A 23,262-nucleotide genomic window follows, 5' to 3' on the forward strand; every position below is an offset into this window, starting at 1 on the left:
GCACAAGCCAGGATTTTGGAGAAAGTCTCCCACGCTGTCTCAGCCCTGCAGCTGCTACCTGGGCAAGCTGTAGCAGCAGAAATGGGAACGGGAGCACAGGGAAGAAATCATTTTGTGAAACCCCGACTCCACAGAGACACCAGCTTCCCAGTGAGCCTGCTAGCAAACTGCTTTCTGGCCAAACTATTTCAGTCTTTATCACAGCAACCCCTTCCCAAATAACAGTGAGAACAGAAGTGATATTTCAAGGAGGGTAACTACTGCGTGTGTAGCTAACACATTAGTCACTTCTTTTGCATATTAGCTTTGGCCTTGCCACAGGAGTCTGAAATATTCAGAAAATAAAAGCCTCATCTGCCCTTTCAGTGCCAGAGTCCATAGGATTAGAAATAACCGTTCCTTTTGGACACAGAGTATATTGTCATTATTTTTGTTACATGTATGTAACATAATAACATTTCATATTGGTATTTTGCAACTTGCATTCTATTGTACTTCTTTGGGTTTGTGGTGGGGTTGTTTTTTTTTTTTTTTGGTTGGTTGGTTTTGCTCAGTTGTGGTTGTTTTTAATACAGTTTAAATGTCCCTGTAATAGCAACATAACTCTATTCTATTAGGTCATAACAGCAGCCTATTCTACTAAAAACAAACAAACTAACTAACAAACACACACACACACAAGTAGTGCTGACACAGTTCTCTTGTTGGGGTTTTTTTGTTGTTGTTTGTTTTGCTTTGTTTTCCAGTTAAACTGTTAAGATTCCATATGGATGCAAAGGATTTCTGCCTTTAGTCTCCCTCATTTACTAAGGTGCTGAATTAGATGATATCTTAGCTCTCAGCTGGACTACACCAAAAATAACTCCTCTCCCACCCCAAACTCAGATTCTCTGTTCCCTTCCTATCTTGAACACTCAGTGGAAGATTGTACATACCCTGTATTAAATCGCAGAGATGGTGGCAGAGGCCATCTGCAGAAGGCCTAAGAGATGTGGGGGTTTTAGTACCTCTTATGCCTAAGAATTGAAACGAAGAGAAAGAAACAGTGGAGGAGATGACAAATGCATTCCCAGACTCCTGAGAAACTGTAAGAACATGGAAACAACAATAATGTCTATTTTCATATGCCATGAGAGAGCAACCAGAGATTGTGAAACAACCCTGAAGCACTTTATTATGGTGATTCAGACCCACTCACCATCTCAAGGGAAAAACAAGCCTCCCCATCACCACCACCAAACAGCCAGTCAATTCCCATCACACTACCCCAAATTGTTTGCACCATTTTGTTCTAATAAACATGCACAGGCTTTCATCAGGAGCTCCCTCCAAGTCCAGCTAAAAGATCTAGTGCTAACAATGCTGGTAGAATGAAGACACAGTTCAGAATCATGCTATTGCCAGGGCAGACAGCATGTCAGCTGGAGTGGAAAAGAAAATTAAAAATAAAAATATGCCTTTATTTCCCAAAGGGGAAGCCCCTCATAAAGAAAAGACACAGGGTGATTCCTAAGTCCCCTTTCTATAGCACTCCTTGTGATGCCCAAGCAAACAGCTGAATCCCCATATTAGGCTCCATGCTGATGAGAAACGAAAAAGGATTCACAACACTGCCAAAAGTGGAAAGAATTATTTAATCCCTGCAAGCATGTTTACTTTTTTATTTGTTTACCTTTAACACTAAAAAATTTATTTACTGTAAATTAAAAAGGTTCAGTCTCATAATACAGAAGACCTTTCAAAGCACATTACAAAATCCCACTTTTAGCTTTCATCATTTTTTCTGCTGTTCATAATATCTTGAAACTGTTTGTGCCAAGGAGTAAATCGAAGCAGGATATTTGTAATGCAATTACTTCCCTCACAAAAGTTATGTGCTTCTGAATCTATTTAGTGGGCTCTGGAACAGCACAGATTTTGTAAGCATTGCTCAGTACTATCTCTGCCTAGCAGTGAGCAGATATTAGATATTTCAGTTGATATCTATTTGTTGCTTCAGGAGATTTTTGTTGCTGTTGTTGTTTTTGTGGCATATAAGGAAATACAGTTTGCTGTTTCATGATTCTTTGGCCTTCCAGAAAATTTGTAAACCAGCACTAACATCATTTGCATTTAAAGGTGGACCCCTAGGACTCACAAGCTAATGGTTTAATATATACATGCTGTACAAACTGGAAAAAAAATACATCATGAACAGGTCAAGGAGTGTAATAATCTTAGGAAACAAGATTTTACTTAATTTACAGCAGCCAACAATATAAATGTAAGACAAAAAGAATCAAATGTAGAGCAAATAGTTATTAACCAAATATATAGTACACTTTGGCATGTGGACACAGATCATACCCAGTGGTATTTATGCCTGCCACTGGTTAAAAGTTTTACACTAGACAAATAAAATCTCCAGCTAAAAATCAATTTGCCTTTAATTCTGTGTTGGTATTTTGTATTTGGAACCTATTATTTTTTCTTTCTTTTATTTCATTTTATGCCTCATGGATTAGAACAAAGCTATATAATTTGGCTAATGTACCAGTGAAAATTTTATGGTTTGGGTTTTTTTAATAAGTTTGCTTGAATTAAAAATAGGGAAACGTTTATCTTATACAAATAACATGTTATTTGGTTCTTATTTGTCTAAAGTTATGTTTTAAGTTAAAAGACAAAACTGATCTGCTTTGCTTTTGTCCCTTGGAAAATCTAACTTATCCTTTTATAAATTGCATAGAATCCCAGTAGTACTCTCCGTAATTGCAAATTATTTCCTATTCTAAAATCCACATTTATTTAGTTATTATCTTGGTGAAGTTTCAAAAAATCTATGTAACAAAATGTATGAGATTTAAAAAGAGAAATGTTAAAACCTTCCTTTTTCTTTCTAACAACAACCTATTTCTAGAAAACAAACTTAGGACAAAGTTTTAACTATCATAAAATCCTAAACCTTTGTAAAACACACAGAGGCATGTTTTAATATGCCATGCCTATAAATATTACCATGGCAATATTTATACAAGGAATATGCTTTTTGGTATTCAGATAAAAATCTGACAAATATGGTAAAAAAAAAAAAGTAATTTGAAAATATAAGAAAGGGCACAACTGACAGATTTAGGACTGGTTGCTAGTATCTTCAGAGATTTCATCCTCGCTGACCAAGCTGGAGCCTCTCTTCAAACCTAAAGCAAACCACACCACACATATTGCAATGCTTGAATGCATTTACTGCAAGACTTTAAGAAGGAGGGCAGAACTTCCCCCTCACAAAAGGCACCAGTTTTGCCAGGCAGGGTCAAAGCCCAGTGCAGAAACTCACACCAAGACTAAGCTTTGTGCTTCAAGTGTTCCATGCTGTTATAGTACTGCAGCAGCAGGAAATCAACAAAGATCAACTTGGAGAAACAAAAGTACTGAGGGAGGATCTGGTTCAAAAACTTCTTGGGGAAGGACATGAGGGGCAGAGTAGAGGGTGAAGCAGAGCAAATTCAGGGTGATGAGCTTGGATGCAAGGAAAGGGAGAAGGAAAGGAAACACAGAGTCAAGGGAAAGAGGAGGAGGCCTGGCCCACATGAGGAAAAAAAAAAAAAAAAAAAAAAGATGACAAGGTTAAGAAGCCCCAGAGGCTGGATCATGGAAGAGGCAGTCATACCTGACATGGAAGAGAACATCAGAAATGGGATGAAGCTTACTTGTAGAAAGAGCCAGGAGGAGGGGAAGGAGAGCAACTGAAAGAAGTTGCTCCTCACAGGACGCCTCACCTGGAGCACTGTGTGCAATTCTGGGTGCCACAGGATAAAAAAAGATATTAAGCTGCAAGAGAGTGTCCAGAAGAGGCTGTGAAGTTGGTGAAGGGTTTGGAGAGGAAGTCATATGAGGAGCAGCTGAACTCACTTGGTTCCTTCACCCAGAGGAGACTATGGTAAGACCTCATGGTGGCTACAGCTTCCTCACAAGGGGAGGAGGAGGGGCAGGCACCGATCTCTTCTCTCTGGCAACCAATGACAGAACCCAAGGGAATGGCAGGAAGATGTGCCAGGGGAGGTTTAGGTTGGACATGAGGAAAAGGTTCTTCCCCCAGAGGGTGGTGGAGCACTGGAACAGGCTCCCCAGGGAGGTGTCACGGCCCCAAGCCTGGCAGTGTTCAAGAAGAGACTGGACAACGCCCTCACACACATGGTGTGAACTGTGGCATTGTCATATGCAGGGACAGGAGCTGGACTCCATGATCCTTTTGGGTCCCTTCCAACTCAGGACATTCTGTGAGTCTGTGAAAAATCCTGGATAAAAAATGAAAAGGTTAAAAGCCTTGCAGAAAAATAGTCTGTTACCATGTTATCAAAGACTAAAGAAATATTAGGTCCTAGGCAAGCTGGCCTTCCCTGAAGTGCTGCAGTCAGTTCAATAGTAAAGAATGGACTAATCACACGTATGGAGGTAAAGCAAAGGGCTGGAAATGTCACTGGAGAGGACATCTGGAAGGGGAAATGAAAAGAGGTTGGCCTGTTTGCTAGGTTTAAAATATATACGATTGGCTCACTAAAAATATACCAGAGGGGAAGGAATAGTAAAATGACAGGAAGGGAAGGAACTATTTAATCAAAAATATAAATCATGAGAATAAATGAGCCAAGATCTGCCAGGAATAATTTATGCTAAACAAGAGAGGAAGTTTTTGTTGTTGGGTTTTTTTGGCGGTTGTTTTTGTTTGTTTGTTTTGGTATGATTTTTTTTCTTTTTAAAATCATGAGAGCAGTATCTTGAATAGCATCTGAAAAGATGCAAAGAGAACATGTTTTTTAATGCACAAAAAACCCAAAGCCCTATCAAGCTAACAAGCCAAACTCCTTCTTCTAAAAACCCCCTCAACCATCACCTTTAACTCTTGTGGAGCAGAACTTGCTTTACTGGTGAGAAGAGCCCTCAAAGGTGTGCAGGAGCAGCAGGGCTCTCACCTGCAGGCCCCATCCCACCGGGCTTTGTGCTGGCGCTGCCCCTCTTTTCCCCCTCCTGACAGCACCCGAGCCAGTAACAGGCTCCAGACTAAAACAACACGTGGTTCTTCTCTGTGCCAGCTTTGCTTTTAGCCTCTTAATTTCCAATGACTACAGCCAAAAGCAGGGAGCCAGCAAACCACAGTTTACTATGAGACCAGCGCACAAAGACAGGGGTTTTGGGGGGTGAAGCTGTGGGGGTTTGTTGTTTGTTTGTTTGCTTGCTTTTTAAGCTCCGTGCTCTGACTTTGAAACATCTGTAATGCTCTTCTGACATCACTGTGTACAACAACTCTGCAGTCAAAGGAAAGTAGCATTAACTGAATGACTTTTGTAATATAAAAATATACTTTATTGAAAGACCTGTAAACTGAAATAACAAGAGTTCTGGATCTATTCTGGGACCCTACGTAAGTCAAAAATAACACACATGCACATTATTTATGTTGACAAGAGGCTTTGTTCTGTTTCTAACTGTTGTTTAATCACTGTCCTACTCTCATTAGAGTAGATCTACTCATATTTAAGGATGAAGTCCTGTTTCCATTGAATTAAATAGGAATTATAGTGTTATTTTGAGTGGAGACCAGGATTTTACTCTGGACAAAAAAATTACCTTGGAACCACAGAATGCAGTAGTTAAAATTGTTTAATCTTTCCATTCAGGAGAAAAACAGGTACAATATACCACAACTGAAAACATTTTTTTTTTTTTTTTTTCAAATAAAGTGGTTCCAAAACATCCAGACTTTCCTTTAAGCAAAATGATATACCACATGTAATTCATCATTTGTTTGCTATGAGGGAAAAGACACACTGGTCCCCACAACAGAGAACTCCCCCAAACAACAGGTTAATTGTGTGTGTCCTCCAGTAGTTACTGGGCACATTTCTGGTGAAAAAAGACAAAAAGCCTTTCGACTGTTAAGAACATTTTGTAAGTAGTACTGTAATGAACACTTTCAGTTTGCATAATTATTTTCAAAAGGTTTACTTCATAGGACCTCTAATAAATATTTAAATACAAATAAAAACTCCAGCTAATCCATCTTCCAACACACTCCAGCCCACTCACACATCTACCATCCTTTTTGCCTTGATTCTTGACTCCCAGACATCCAGCTTATTCTATATTATTTATGTGTAAAATAAAAATACTTTCACTTACAGTCACATTGTTTATGGATGCCCTGCAACCCTAAACAAAGGGCTTCAGCTCTTATTGCACCCATATCTCAGGTTTTGTTCAAAACTGATAATTCCTTTCTTTCTCCTGCAAAAACAATTTTGAAAGCACAACCCCATTTTAACCAGCTGTTTTGCCCACCTGCGTACACAGACACACTGACAAAGGCTACTCCAAACTCATGCATCTTTGCCATAGGTTAAGATTAACTTCCACTGATCTTGAAGCCTTTCTGATGAATCACTTCTACAAAGGCTAAGGGTGGGAGAAGAATACACAAGACCAACTGCACACAGAAATACACCCTCCTTCACAGAACAGCTTCCCCACAGTTCACACCACGTGTCTGAGGGCATTATCCAGTCTCTTCTTGAACACTGCCAGGCTTGGGGCCGTGACACCTCCCTGGGGAGCCTGTTCCAGTGCTCCACCACCCTCTGGGGGAAGAACCTTTTCCTCATGTCCAACCTAAACCTCCCCTGGCACATCTTCCTGCCATTCCTTCGGGTTCTGTCACTGGTCACCAGAGAGAAGAGATCAGTGCCTGCTCTTCCTCCTCCCTTTATGAGGAAGCTGTAGCTGCCGTGAGGTCTCCCCTCAGTCTCCTCTTCTCCAGGCTGAACAAGCCAAGTGACTTTAGCCACTCCTCATACGGCTTCCTCTCCAAACCCTTCAGCAACTTCGTAGCCCTCTTCTGAACACTCTCCAGTAGCTTTATATCCTTTTTATCCTGTGTTGCCCAGCACTGCACAAAGTGCTCCAGGTGAGGCCGCACCAGTGCAGAGCATGGCAGGACAATCACCTCCCTCGCCTGGCTGGCAATGCTGTGCTAGATGCACCCAGGACACGGTTGGCCCTCTTGGCTGCCAGGGCCGTCTGCTATGACAGACCAAAAAAAAAAAAAAAGTTTATTTTCTAAAAGCATGCTTCAGTTTAAAATGCAGCTGAAAGCTCCAAATCTAATTATAATTCGTCTGCATCACTAGTACCTCTTCACTGCTGCTTTGCTTTTCAAGAAAAATATTAAAATATATAACAAGTAAATAAATTACTAATAAGAAAATAAAAAATTACAATATATTACACTCCTGTTCTGTGGGAACCAGCTTTCTTGTACAGAAATTTGATATAACACAAAGCAGCATTCAGATGTTCCATCTCTTCTGTGATAAACGTAAGGCTGTATTTTCATTTCCTCACTACGAGTTCAATTCAAAGTATTCTGCATTTACAGCTGACTGGCAGCCCACACTGAGCACAAGCTAGCTGGAGGTAGCTACCCGGAGCAGGTTTCAAAGAGTTGCCCAATGGAGTGGTTCCTCTAGAACAGAAGAGAAGGAGGAACTGAGAAGAGGAAGAAGCAAAGACAAGGAACTCTCACAGGGCACAAGTGGAGAGAGAACACACTCAGGGAGTTTCTACAAACTTCCAAACAAACCTTTAGAAATTTTAGCATATCCAAAAGTACCATGCTGAAAGGTCAAGTAAACACAGCAATCACTGTAAAGCAGGCCCCAGAAGCCATCAGGCCTGGGTCACAACTCTTCCAAGAGCGCCCCAGGCACACCTATTCTCTGCCCACTGCCACAGTCACAGTACTGTTTCTTCAGGAACATGCCTTGGACACACAAATGCAGGCAGGCAGCGACTAATGCTGGCAGTGTCCAAGCCAGGTCCATTTAAATACTAAAGTCCAAGTTAGATTTCCTGTGGCGATACCCAGACATGGTCTCTGAGCTTCCTGGAACCCCTCAGACCCTCAAATCAGCCCATAGCAACCTGTCCTATATCCTATCAATCTAAAATTTATATTATTTCCCTGAATGCAAGAAAGAAAATGCATTCCTCTTGCAGGAACCACATTCATTAGCTGTAAATTACAGTGGTTACAAAATGCTAACCAAGGCGAGTCACTCATACCAATCATACACAGCATATGTCATCATTTTAAGATGCTTGTACAACTTAAATTGTTATGTTTACTTTTAGTATGTGAAGTGGCTAGTCTACAACAGTAACAAAACCACGCAAAGGCATTTCTTACAGTAAATTCTACCCCAAAGACCAGTTGTCACAAGTATGGATGTATAATAGTTAAAGATGTCAGATTCTTTGAGGATTTCTTGAGACATATACAGGTCACCTTCCTCTTTTCTCTTGTGTCTTGCTTCCACTGCGGCAGACGTTAGCCAGAACTGGTATTCAAAGCTGGCCAACAGGCAAGACCATGTTTATTTCTACTTTTATCTTTCATGTGTTCTTCATTTGCCGGAATCTTTAGCATCTCTTTATTCACCTACGTGTTCAAATATTTGTAATGTGTTTGATTTGCATTCATAGAAAAACAGTGACTAATAAGAAGAAAATAATCTCTTGGCTTGTTTCACACCAAAGGATGAGGTCATGGGACTGTTGAAATTATTTTAAAACAATCAACCTTTCACTGAGTGATGTGATCATGCACATTCACACAGCTTGATACAGAGGCTTGCTCCTCTGTAGAGCCTCAGGATTGCAGCCATGACATCAAATGATTTTCCAGGCCTGGAAACACTTTTCTAAGAATTTCCCAGACCAAGGAGAGATCCTATCTTCCTTAGTACTTAATCCCCAAACTTGAACCATAATTTCCTAGTCCTTCAGTGTTCTAAATATGTGGGTTTTAACAGCAGATGTATGAAAAAATATTTTTTTTCCTAAATAATTTTCCTTGATGATAAACTTAAGTACTCCAATCAGTTCTAAAAGACAGCCTCTCCAGCTGCCTCCTATTGCTCCCCCTTAGTCTCAGGAGCTCAGCCATCAGCCATAAGTAACTAGCTGCAGCACTGCAGAGAGAAGGAGAATGACTCATCTGTGCCTCTTGCTTGATCTCTGAAGAGCAGCTTCAGCTTGAACATGAGCAAGAGAACAGTCATTTTAAAAACAAGAAACGTATAACTCAGACTCCTCCAACTGCTACTTAGGACTCAAAAAAAGTATAGCAGTAGCAGCCGAATGAACAACTGTCTGAACTCCTTGAACACAGATTAATGGAGCCAGAACGGGGGAGAAATATTGCCAAGATTGTCTGAGGTCTTCAAGACCCTAAAAGGGCTATGCCTACCTAAGTGTAGTTAATAACACACCTCATATCTAGACTTTGTCATAGTCTCTGACACACCCATTGAAAGGAAGGTCTATGAGTAGCTGAGGACTTGCAGATGTTTGCCACTTCTGGGCAAACCGAAAAAAGAAGCAAACAGGTGGCTCCCAGGGTTTGTGACGTTTCTTAATTACTCAAGGGCAAATTCATAAACCATGGGAGCACAAAGTCCCCCAAACTACACATTTCAAGATGTCTTTTTCACAGCTGGCTTTAAGGAGTTTCATAACAAGGAAAGGTAAATCCGCAGCACTGCATACTAACTATTAGTAGTTTTCCACATTCAGCCAAATCAGGAGAGGATACTTTCCTTCATTGACCCCTTCCAACTAGTGTGATTCGATCCACAGTCTTCTCTGAGATTCTCTCATCTTCCCCTTTGTCTCAGGGATAGGAAACTTTATTCCTGGTTTCTCAGATGTTCACGCTGGCATCACAGGCATGAACTGAAACTACGGCTTCCTGGTTTAGGATCGTGCACAAGCACACAAAACGTTATAATTCAAATTGAATTTTGGGGCTTGGAATGTAATCTTTTGAGAAGATTAAATGACAGAGACAGCTTCCTTGTCCTAAAGTGGTACCCACTAGAAAATCCATTCCTCCAGCCTCTCTGATGGTTATTGTCCTCAGAGGACAGATGCCAAACTGCAAGCTGCAGCTCTGCACAAGAAGCCCTGTGAACAGCCAGCCAGACTCCCTTTGGCCTGTGCCTACCAGGTTGCTCAGGAACTGGCCTGCAAGTGAGGTTGCTATGCCTGCTTTTGGAGCAAATTCCCAGTCATCCTCTGAAGACTTCAACACATTCAGACCAAAGAAAGTGCAAGGGTAACTGCTGCAGTTCTCAATGGGGACAATTTCATAAAAACTAACATTTTTCGGGATAACTAAAAAACTCAAGTTCACTCCATTAACAACATCACAAAACCAGATTCCTGCTTTGTACCTGCGCTATGATCCTGCTAATACAGACATACAGACATTCAAAAACCCTTTCTAAAAAGTGCAAAAAGAAAAAAAGTATGGAGATAATGAGCCACAGTGATATGCTTAAAAATTCTAACATCATTTTAGGAATTAATGAAAAAAACTTTACCTAACACTTCCTCTCATTTCTTTAACGTTGGTAAGATAAATCCACAAAGCATAAGATGTTATAAATCTATTGAGACAAACATTCCCTGAGGTATGTACCACATAATAGCTGTAGTGGAAGCTATGCCAGTAACTAATTAAACTTATGCCTCAGGCTTTAGGGATGTCAACTCATCTATTTCAGATGTATTCTGTTTTTAAAAAGCAAGCAGATCATTTTCTTCATGAACTCTCTCATTAAAAATAGAAAAAATATTACTTAAATAAAAATATTTTGAAGTAGTAACACACTGTTGAGCAAATGTATTTGATATGACGGGCTATCATAAACACAGTAAAGTTAAGTTTCATGCTCCTGTGAGTCAGATGGTCATCCTACCTGAGTATGCAAAAACTCCTTTTTTCCTTAGAAGAAACAAGGGAGTACAGAAAAGATCTTTGCTTTTGACAAAAGGTGCCTTCTAAGAATTCCTACAGAAAATAAGACGCTCATCCAAGAAGATCACTGTCACACTGTGTGATGAATCTTACCATCTCAAGAGTTACCAGCTGTCATTGCACTATGCTGCACTCTTTGTGCTGTAGAAGTCCTCTGTGTCAGGTTACTGGTGACAGTAAACTACAGCAATAGTCACTTTTCTCATCTCAGCAGAACAGTTATAAAACTGATGTAGAAATAGTTTCTGCAATAAACTGCTGCAGCATTTGCCTCAGCCTTATTGCATTTGTCAGCATCTTCTCAAGAAAAGAGCAGTCACACTTCCTTCCACAGTTGTTGTTATAAGGTTAGCAGGAAGGTAGCAAAATGACATCAGTACCTTTTGTTTTTAATCGCAGCATAATTCAGTAGGACAATCTCTTCCTAGCTGTTGGTCACTCCAGTTTTTACAATTCCACTTTAAAATGTAAAATACTTTCGATATTAAGTAGCATTTTCTTGACCAAAAGCTCTAGCTCATTCACAAGCTCCATCAAACTAGCAGAGTAGATCCTCTGATCACACTACTCATTTACAGACACTCTTTATGGTCTGCTGAGAAGGCCACAGGGGCATGCTTATTAACAGGGGTGGTAACTGAGGAAGATGAAAGAAAAAACACCCTTCCGCCCTTCCAGCCCCTCCCCCAAATAAAAAGCACAGCAGAGGTTATGTTGCGTTTGAACATGATTCCACATTTCCTCCAGTCCACTTCAATCTTACTGTTATTTTCTTCTACAGCAGTTAATTTTTCAGCATATTACCCAGGGATATGGTTTCCTAGCCAAGCCTTTTAACCCCAAACCATGGCTTCACTCCCTTTTGATCACCCTTCTCAAATTCAGCCCTTGTTAGTAATTCAACAGAAATCTTAACACTGCATTGCTGTTCTTTTTCATCCTTTTTTTTCTTTTTTATTTCTGCTTATTTTAACAGTGGTCATCAGTTTTAACTCTTCAGAACAGCAAGCATGTCCCAGTCGTTACAATATTCTCCCTCAACTTCTCTACCATCATTCCTCTATTTTTCTGACTTGAATCTTAACACCAACCTAATACTAGTTCCTTGCAAGTGTGTCCTAGGTTTACAAATCCAAGAGACAAACATTCCATTTCCAAATGTAATCTAGATAACATTATATCTTGGCTTGACCTCTGTCAAGTGTCATTGAACGCAGGGACAAAATTCTACTGCAAGACTTTTTGCTCTCTGTAGTTCCCTCACACAGGTAGAATACGTTTTGAATATGGCTGCTGAAAATAAATTTTACTTCAAGACAGAACAGGCTGCTCAAATGCTCTAATCTGAAAAGCTTCATACAAATGCTCTATCTTAGCAGAGCCCTCCATGAATGACAAAAGAGGAGTGTGATTCCTTAGGCAGCAAAATTATTCAAATAATTCCACAAAGACATATAAAGCTCCATACACATCACAACTTTTGTCTTCCATAATTGTTTTTCTCTTCCCTTTCACTCAATCATTTTTCTCTAAATTATTAAATCCTTCTTTCCTCCTGTTACGGTTTGGGAATTCTCTGTAAGACTCATAAGAGAAGGTTATAATTAGCAATTAAAGAAAGAGGGCTGTATAGAAAACATGGGTCTATGGGAACTGTGAAGCAGAGGCTATTTCTGGTAACCAAAAAAACAGTGCATGCCTTCTTCAACAAAACTCATCCCAGCCTGCATCCTGCTTACCAGAGAGCACACAGGTAGTTCACTGCCTGACAGATAAAGTCTGCAAATTAACACATACACAGAGGCACACAAGCCAGTACAAAGCAATTTTGGAGAAAAGACCAAATTATACATCTAGTAGCTAATGAGGCAAGAGCAATCTTGACGGCATTAACAAATCCAAAATAATCATTAATGTACAGCTCAAAAAAAAAACACAAAAAAATCCCAAACAAACAAAAAACAAAAATAAAAAACAAACAAACAAAAAACCAAACAAAAACCAACAATAACAAAACAACAAAACAAAACAAACAACCAAACTTACAATGGGACAAGTTTCAGAGGAAGTTGTATAAATTCAGACTAGTTAGAAAGATATATTAAAATTACTGTTTTTCAAAACAAAATACAGATTTTACTTCTCACATTGTTTTGAGCCCATTTCACAAATACAGGACCACGAACTGATTTATAGGTTACTGAAAATGAGAGGAAACAATTAAATGGATAATGGATGAGTCAAAGTCAACCTACAATGCAATAGTAAGGCTTAATCTGGAATACTATGTATCATTCTTTATCATGTTATGTCTTTCTAGCATGTGAACATTTGCTGTAAACAAGATACAGAGAAGTGCTGCTAGCATTTCTCAAGAAAATGACAACCTACCTTACATCAGTATCTCACACAAAAAAGAAGACCTTTAATGACTGTTTAAGAATAAACAGGACTGATGAATCACCACGGGGAAAACTGAAAAGCCATCTTATAAGAAGAGCACTTGCACTGGAGCAAGTGACAAAAACTGGCCATTAATAAAGTTAGGATAAAGTGTAAATGAATGTTTCTAACCACGAGAACAAAGAGATCCTCAGGCAGTATTCGTTGGGCACAGCAACAACAAAATGAAGCTCCATAAAGGTGAAATATGGGGCCTGCAATAGTAAGGGGATTGGAACTATGATCCAAGAAATGTTTTCCAAACTCATCTCGTGCTCTTGCTCATTCATTAATAAATCCATACATATACACACACCCACTCATGTTAAGCAGACACTTTTATTTTTCTCTAACTTGAAGCTACTTAGGAGTAATATTTATTTCTTGTAATTGATTAATATTCTGATACTTTTACTTTCTTGTACGCAAGATTTTGCATCAGTTCCTTCCAAGCACTCTCCTACATTGATTCTTTTACATCAGACATGCCTTGAATTCATATTGGTGTCTTTCACAGAACACGGATACGCTTCTATCTGTAGCTGCCTACTTTCATGAAGGGCTACATATGACTCATAATAAAGTAACATCTCACCTCTTCATAGTTAAAGGTCACTTCAGAAGTTGGGGGATATAGGGAAAAAGGAGGAGCAAGGGAAAGAGATATGCACAAAAGCATGTCTGCAAAAAGCTAGGGTTAGAATACATATATATATATCTCTCTCAACAAAAGGCACTGGAGTTCACTCAGCCTATTCAAAGGCTTGAAGAGTCCCAATTTCATAATGTTGCTAAAACCTTCTTCTTTATTCTTGGCATAAGCGCATGTGTGTGTAAGCAATGGGACAGGCATCACATTTTTAACTGGAGTGTGAAAAAAGCTGCTCATTGAAAGAAAAAGTATGTAGTTATAATTAGAAGTGAAAACTAAAACCAACATTTCACTTGATTATACAGAAAAGGGATCATTTGTTCACAAGATACTGCCTCTAGGTGGGCCCAGAGTATTATCCTCTATACTTAACTGACACTCCTGTTTACTACTCCAAAGTAGAGCAATCCCTATAGAGCCAAACTACTGTGATCAAACTAATTGTTTTTACAGACTCACAGAATGGCTGAAGCAGGAAGGCACATCTGGAGACCACTCCTAGTCCAACCCATCAGGCTCAGAGCAGGGTCAATTACCACAAGATGCTCAAGTCTGTGTCTAGTTGGCTTTTAATTACACCCAAGGATGAAGGCTCCACAACATCTCTGGACAACCTGTTCCACAGTTTGACCTGGCCTCAGAACAAAATATTTTTTCTTATGCTTAAATGGATTTTCTTGTATTTCAATTCATACCCCTTGTCTCTTGTCCTTTCACTGTCTACTGCCAAGAAGACTCTGGCTCCACTTCCTTTACTCCACCACATCACGTATTCAGACACATCACCCTGAGCCTCCTCTTCTCCAAGTTAAACAGACTCTCCTCAGAAGTCAGATGCTCCAACCCCCCAACCATTTTCACAGCCGGACTAGCTCCAGTATATCCATGTCTCTCTTCTACGGGAGAACCCAGAAACAGCACTCCAGATGTGCCTCACCAGAAAGGAGAAGAGGAGGAGGATCACCTCTCCACTTTCTGGCATTCCTCTGCCTAATGCACCCCAGCAAGCTACAAGCTGCCTTTGCCACAAGCACACATTCCTGCCCTGTGGTCTGCCCGATATCCACCAGGGCCCCTCTTCCCAAAGCTGCTCTCCAGCCACTCAGCCCCGGCCTGTACTGGTGCCTGGGGTTATTCCTCTCCAGGTGCAAGACTTGGCATTTCCCTTTGCTCACAAGGATCCCATCAGCCCATTTCTCCAGACTGCTGAGGCCTTTCTAAATGGCAGCATGACCCTCTGGTGTGTCAGTCTTCCAGTTTTGCATCATCTGCCAACTTGCTGAGAGTGTCGTCTGCCCTATCATCCAGGTCACTAGCACTGGCCCCATTATCCACCCCTGCAGCACACTGCCAGTGACCGGCCTTCAGCTGGAGCTCATGTGCTCATCACAGCCCTCTGAGCCTAGTACTTCAGCCAGTTTTCAGTCCACCTAACTGTCTGTTTACCTGCTCTGCACTTCATCAGTTTGTTAATGAGGATAATACAGGAGACGGTGTCAAAAGCTTTGCTGAAGTCAATGTAAATAACATGTACTGCCCTCTCCTCCACCAAGTCAGTGATCTCATTGTACGCTGATTGGTCAGTCATGCTTTTCCTTCATAAACCCACAATGACTACTCCCAACCAGCTTGTTGTCCTTCATATGTTTGGAAATGGCTTCCAGAAGGTTGATGTGAGGCTAGGGTTCCACAGTTTCTCCTTATTTTCTTTCCTGAAGACATGAATGACTTTTGCTTTCTGATAGTCATCAGGAGCCTTCCCTGAGTTTCCTTCTGAGAACATCAATTTTCATTCCAGAAATAATCTCCCCTGAGATTTTTTTTTTTTGCTGGGTTAGGCATTATAGCAGATCCATCTACTCTACTGTTATGATGTATGAATGAAAATAGCAACTCCAGTTTTTTAGATATCATGCTAGACTGCAGCAATGATGGAGAGAGCAGAGAATGCTTTGTACCATGGCAGCAAATATGACCTGGAGTTCCTTAATGACATTTACAGAATAAAGCAGGCCCCCCAAAATCAAAACACTGCAAATACAGTTATCTTTACTTTTGCAATTGATCTTAACACAGACCAAGTATCCATGTGAGAGCAAAGAGAAGAAATGAAGCCATGTAAGACATAACTATTCAAGGAATTTCAATACTCATTCTTAGACAACCATGATTAGCTAAAATGCCATACTTTCAGATTAAAATGTATTCTTCAGAACATACATATCCTAAGACAAAAACTAGTGACCATATGTTATATACATTTAAGAGCATCCAACTTTCCTGTGGAAAATTATGCTATTACAGAGCTTTTGGAAAGAACCATAATCCACTCACGCCAACCTTCAACACAAAGCAGGGTGGTAGAATTCATAGCTGAGAAGTTACTTTTCCTAAACTCAGGTACAGACATGGTGCTGAACAACTTCTGAGAATTTCTAACAGGTTAAGGTGGAAACAGCAAAAGGAAGGAAATGGTACAGGCTGGGAGCAGGATGTGGACAAGGCTCTAGAGAAGACGCCATGGAATCCACCATGTAGTTTGGCAGACATTAGAGCACTGTTTTTCCCAATACTGTCAGAGATGCCTGAATTTAGGTGGTCTGCCCTTTGCCCATTTCTGCTATGTCTTTTCCTCTATAATTCTGTGTTTCTTTCTTGATCAAACTTCAGCTTCCTCAAACTTTGCTTAGTCACATCTTCATCCTGACTACTTGCATGAAAGCAATCTAACATGGTACAAGCTGCATAGCTTTTCTCTCTGCACATAAGTTCACCCAGCAGAGAGGAGCTGCAGGCAACACACCACTGAACACAACTTCAGTTTTGTGCTAGCATAGCTATGGCTTCTACAGTGCAAGGAAACGCTTCATTAACTTTTTAAACAATGTCATTTTGTGCCACAGCTACATTTCCTGTGACAGTCTGTACAGTTAGAGTTAGCTTACTCTGGGTTCATCTCAAAGAAGCTTTTCCAGATGCTCTGTAGGTATCCCATTCACTTCGAAAAACCTGAGAAACTGTTCAATTATTTATTTCTAGTTATCTCACCTGCTAACAGTTGAATACAAAAACAGAGTTCATGCTAGTGTTTTATGATAAAGCAATAGTTATTTGGATCTTAAATTCTGTCCTATCTCACACAACTTACACATCTACTTCTATCATAGTACTTTTGGCCCTTTCACTTGAAAATAACATCAGCATACAAATTACTCTGTGATTCCACTCACAGAATTCAAACCTTAAATTTCTCTTCTGTCTTCCAAGAGTACAGAAAATGCATCAGGTAAGGAGGCTGGTGGTTAATAACTATATCCTAGTCTAAGTACATTTAACTAAGAGGCATAGCTGTAAATTCCCTGGAGACAAGGCGGGGGGAAATACAAAAGGGAAAGGGGAAAAAAAGGAAGATACTGCATTGCAACATTTCACTATATGTGTTAGAAACAACCAAAGTGGAATTCCTAAAACAATACCTACTTGCAGACTTCTGACAGCACAGCTGGAGCAGGAAGACTGCCAGGTGTGATTTGTAACTGAACCAGCAGAAATCCTTACCACTGACTTAATTACACTAGCTGAACTGGTTTAACTGATTGAGCTTTTACTGGTACAGCCTGTTTACTTGCCATACAGGGTTTTACTAGATGGCCATGAAGCAAAGCTTGGCTCTATAGCTACTTCATAGCAGAAGCACTCTGACAATCCAGTAAACCTCCTATAACCATGAAAGACCAATGCTACAGACAGAGCAAGAGAGATGGAAACACCTATTGCAAGTGAGGCTGTGCATCCATAATGTTTACAAAGAACAATTTGGTTTTGTATTACCTTATGCTATGGAGTTTTGCAGCAGATAATATGTACACCCGTCCTGATTTTGTTGAAAACAAGACCAGTTCTCTTTTAGTGAATTTTACTTTCAGCTGAGTTCTTCTAAGTGCCTTCTGAGTAACTGCACTTTTCTGAATTTAGTTACGTGTTTTTCGGACACTGCGCTCCAAAACTGATATGATGACCAATGGAATGCAGAAAAAGCTCACGTTTAGATTTATTATTATGGTAACCGAGGTAAACTGATAACAGGAAATATTTGCAAGGAGAGGCAGACAGAACAGGTGACTAAAACTTACCAGCTGAGTATTCCATCCCATACACATCATACACCCTATAGAAGAGGGAGATCATGAGGGTCTCACTCTCTTCAACCAGCTGGCATCTGAAGAGGCCCCTGCCTGTCGTCTCTGCAAATTTGAGGCCTCAGACCCTGCATCCCTGAATCCAGTTCTGGTTGGCTGCGAAGTCCCACCCAGGACTTCCAGGTGCCTGCCCTGCAGCCGCTGGAGCCACGCCAGCTCCGCCTACCACAGGAGGGGTTAAACACTGCTACCTGGGATATTCGAGATTGGGTTTTGTATATTTTGTATCATTTTCTCTATTTATTAGTAGCATTAGTAAAGCATTTTAAAACCTTTCCAATCTGAAGTCTCTCTCACTTTTTCCTTCCTATCACCTTCCCTTAGTGAGGACTTTTTCCTATGCGGAGACGGTAGAGGGTGGGGTGGATTAACAGTGAGCATCTGCCACAGTTTATTGTCGCCTTGCAACTAAACCTTGACAACACCTCACTGAATGGTATACACATTGAGAGCAAAATAAAAAAATATTTTAGGCGGCCACTGTTAACATCACAAAAATCAAGAGGTCTGTTGGTGGCACCAAATGATCTTTACGAGAAAATTACTACTACACCAATGTCTTTTTTGTACACCTAGAAAAGTACTTGTAGTTAATCACTCTACACTTTCACTGAATCATTACTCGCAACACCTTTTCACAAGTCTTGTTTACGTGCATTTCCCTTAGAGTAGCAGGAATGCAAAAACTTACTACTTTGAGGTGAAGTTCAATAAAATGATGGTATCAGTATAATGGCAGCACATCAGTAATAATGCTGTTTCAAGTTCAGGTCTCCTCCTGCTACTATTTATCACGCTCCAATGACGCAAACTTCCCTCTTCTCTCAAGCAGTCCAACCAGCTAATATTAATTGGCCTTAACTAAAATAATTGCCTTTACCCACTATTTATCTTTTTGTTGTTGCTGTTGCTTGCTGCCAGATCTGATAAGGGGATACTGAGTCTGGGAGCCTAGTCAATTTTTCCAACAACACAATCTAGTAAGAGATAGTAATTAGCCTCTCCCTGCAAATCTTGTTTTTGCTTTATGAACGACTGAAAACATCAATAGGAAATAAATACATCTGTTAGCACTCCTTAGCAAATGCTGGTGGTGTTGGTTGTTAAAACTCAAAACCCATCTCCCCATCTGTCCCTTCACATACATTCTTCAATGGTAGGAAGAAAGTAGCTCATTTCAGTACAGAGAGGCTCAAAGGCATGACCCAGAAAGCCTCCATTAATATAACGAGTCTTCAAATAAAAACCACTCTCTAACCCAGCTATACCAGATATTTTCTCTATATTTTTTCTTTATAGTGCTCAGAGTCATGGAGCTGTAATTTGACAGCAGAAGCACATGGTGCAGAGACTGGAGAGGCAGGTTACCAACACATTTCAAGTGACTCAAGGCATGAGCAAGGAAGCCCTGAAGGAGTTCTTCAACCCTGTAACTTGTACGCCCGGTTTCAGCTTCATGAGAAAATAAAACCCACACAGAGAAGCTGCTGGGTGAGGGATTGGGAACAGAAGGGCAGCTTCTAATGGAAACACATGAACTGAAAAAAAAAAAAAAAAAAAGAAAAAAAAAAAAGAAACAACAACAACACCCCACCAAAACACCAACAAACTACCAAGGAGTAGTGTATACTCACTATCAAGAGACCAACCAAAAATAACTCTTTTCTACACATCGGAATCCTCACTAAGGAAACAAAGAAAACGTAAAAATCCCAGCACAAAGGAACAGGGACAATATTACAGAGTGCCACTGCATGTGTCACCAAGGTTCAGAGGGGTAAGCAACATACATTCTATTTCCCTGTAAAAACTCCATTTCAGATACAGAAGATCAGCATTATAAAATCACTTAGTGAGGGAAAAAGGCTGAATTAATTAATGAGACAATATATTTCCTTCTCTCCAATTTGTAAAATAAAAGTCCCTTTAAAAACAATTTCTCATACCTTAACCTGTACGTTCTAGTTTCAGACCTAGTGTCTACTTCTGTGTAGCACACACATACATTATATATGTCTACTACATGCACATACATGGATTGCTGTAAAATTCTGAAAGGTATATTTTTTTAAAGAGCTTTTATTTTACAGTTTAATGAAGCATTCCTCACCCTCCACTTACTCAAAATTTTCCTCTAATGTCCACCAGTTTGCCTACATTCTCTAAAAAAAATTTTACATTGTCTGAAAGGCTGAAGAAGTTCAAATGACCCATTGTAAACACATGGGCTGACAATACAGAAATCCGTTTCCTACACAGAACTGCAGAGTCATTAGGGACTATGAAACCCAGTGCACAATCCTGCAAGAATCAGTGCACATAAGCAGTTGCATCCTCCTAGTCATTCCATCAACTTTAGTGAACTACCCATACAGGGGAGTTCTTTCTGTACAATAATTTTAAAGGATCGGCCCTCACCTGTTCACTTAAGGAGGTTTCAAAGTACATATCATCTTTCCTTCTGCAGGGAAAAATACTGGCAATACCTCACAGCAGCTAACACAAATTCTAAGTCCTTCCAGGACTTCAGTTTAGCTTTAGCATTCTGTACATTTACAAAACATCAGTAACAAAGCAGTTTTCAGTTTTGAATTGAACATCATTATTTGTAACAATCTGTTCATGAGAACTGATCAGCCCAAGTTCCAACCATAAGCCTTCAGGAGCTTTCAGTTTGAAAGTACAAATCTCACAGAGTCAAAAAAAAGGCAAACAGATAAAAGTACACAAAGCATTACGAACTGACTGAAGGTCACAAAATGAAGAAGGGCAGATGAAAACAACTAAGCATATGCCTTTTAGTACATGTGCAACAGTATGTTTCAGGTAGTTCCACTTACAAGTACCTTTTTTCATGAAACAAACTGTATAGAGAATATTTAACTAAATTTTAGAAGTAGACTCTTCTAAAACAAAAGTGAAGCATTAAAACATTCGCTGAATGCTACATTGAAACCTGTATGCAGTTTTTTGATGGCTGAATTTTAGGTATTTTTTATTCTAGATAGTTAACATGGTAGTCCTGAATTACAGGCATTTTTCCACCTATATTTCTTTAATTCAACCCTGGAAGGAGAATAACTCAGGTCATCTTAGAAGGAATTTTAAATGAGGCATAGGTTACATTTTGCCCTTATGCTTGACAGTACAATAAAATTGAGACACAGGACATCAGGGAAGGATAAAGTAAACACTAAGATTTGCATCTTACCTTCTTCTAGCTATAATTATAAGGCATTCATTGGGCCAGTGATTTGGCAACAGCTGACATGAGTGTATGAACCATGTCTCTAAAGCACCATGGCCACGTATTGCAGACATGACAGCAACATACAGTAAGATGGGCAGTCTGCTCGCATGCTGGCAAGGTCCTGGGGACAGCAGGAAAAGGAAGCTTGGGGCGAGGGAACAAAAACCAGAACAAAAACCTCATAAACACAGGTGGCAAAAGGAAAGCTGGATGACATGATGCTCTTAGCTCCAAGCAGTAAGAGAATAATTTTCAGCCAAAAGGATAAAAAGGAGTTTCATTTGCTTTGTGCTATCAATTAATAAGTAAATACCGATAGGTAAAATCAAACTGCCTAAACTCACCTAAGCATTTCCAAAAGGGAAACCAAGGCTTAGCTAAGCTGCTTAGCATGAACCAGCCAAAGTAATGGCAACAACTTGTAACCATAAGCAATCATGGACGTTATGAAAGAAGTTTCTGTTTTAGAGACCGTTTCTGTCAGACTGGTGTTTTTAATCAAGGTTTTTGATAATACTGGTTTATAGCTTCGGGCAAGGCAAATGCAAGTTCTCTTGAAGAACAAGGGGACTGGACTAGAGGATCTTTCAAGGTCCATTTCTACCCATAACGTTCTGTGATTCTATGAGGGTGCACTGAGTCCTCATACAGTGGGAAATGGATAAATCAAGGTTTTGTGAAGCAGCAGACACACTCAACACCCTGCAGTCTTGAATGACTTGTGAGGCTTTTATTTCTCTCAATATTCCCAGTCAAAAACAACCAACCAACAACAACAACAAAACACCTATCAACAAAAGCAGAAATCATTACCACCTTCTATAAAGATGACAGGTTTGCCTTGTTCCTTCTTCCTGGGCAGGAGGTACCAATGTTGTTTTTAAAAATGTATGCTCTACTTGTTTCTTCCCTTCCATCCCTCACCACCTCCTGTCACAACCATCAGCACTAAGTATCCATCACTGAAGGAGGAGTCTGAAGTCAGAGTAAATAACTCATCCTGTTACATGATCGTAGTTTACTTGCACCTTTGTCTTTTCCTAGGGTATAAGACTACAGTCTATACATAAACAACAATATATTTCATATTGCTGTAACAAAGCCAAAAAATGAGGATTAAGAGACTCACATACACTTGTCTCTTTCCAACTCTGAAGAGAACAACATGTGCTGATCGTAAATGTAAACTGCTCTAATATATTCTGTCACATTATAACTTTACTAACAGCACCAGTAAAATTCAAGTACATAATTAGGTAGGAAATAGGGGACCCTTTAAGGACTCTGTCTCTACCATCAGCTTCCCAAATATTTCCCAAAAGATTCTAGGAGGGAACTGCAGCACTTAAAACACTGAATACAAGGATACATAATTAGTCAAACACTACTTCCCATAGCAAATAATAGAATTAGTTTGTAATTCCAATTGATATGCACTTTATAAAAGCATGAAAGCTGTTAAATGGTCTACATATCATACTTCAGAAAAAACCCAGCACTTCTGTACATAAAGAAAACTAAAACAAGTAACAAAAAGAAGTCAACATCCCCCCATACGCATATATATTTACTGTTAATAAATTACGGAGTTTGATCAGGACATGAATATTCAGAAGTAAACAGAATCACAGAATGCTAGGGATTGGAAGAGACCTCAAAAGATCATCTAGTCCAATCCCCCTGCCAAAGCAGATGAGGCTACACAGGAATGTGTCCACGCAGGTTTTGAATGTCTCCAGAGTAGGAGACTCCACAACCCCCCTGGGCAGCCTGTTCCAGTGTTCTGCTACCCTCATTGAGAAGAAGTTCCTTTTCAAATTTAGGTGGAACCTTTTCTGTTCCAGTTTGTAGCCATTACTCCTTG

The 23,262-nt window shown here is 39.9% G+C and overlaps 1 protein-coding gene across 6 annotated transcripts in view; it reads right to left on the minus strand.

The window, feature by feature from the left end:
- SH3KBP1 (SH3 domain containing kinase binding protein 1) overlaps positions 1-23,262 on the minus strand; it is a 228,542-nt gene that overhangs the window by 172,032 nt on the left and 33,248 nt on the right. Inside the window, exon 1 of one of the 6 annotated variants that reach the window (XM_082054545.1) lies at positions 3,759-3,777. The exons of the other annotated variants lie outside the window; for them this stretch is intronic. The gene's annotated coding sequence lies outside the window, so the exon portion shown is untranslated. Of the gene's footprint in view, positions 1-3,758; positions 3,778-23,262 lie in introns of those variants that run through there. 6 annotated transcript variants of the gene reach the window in all.

The sequence above is a fragment of the Streptopelia decaocto genome (assembly GCF_964273445.1).
Source record: "Streptopelia decaocto genome assembly, chromosome: 1".
In the NCBI taxonomy this organism is placed as follows: domain Eukaryota; kingdom Metazoa; phylum Chordata; class Aves; order Columbiformes; family Columbidae; genus Streptopelia; species Streptopelia decaocto.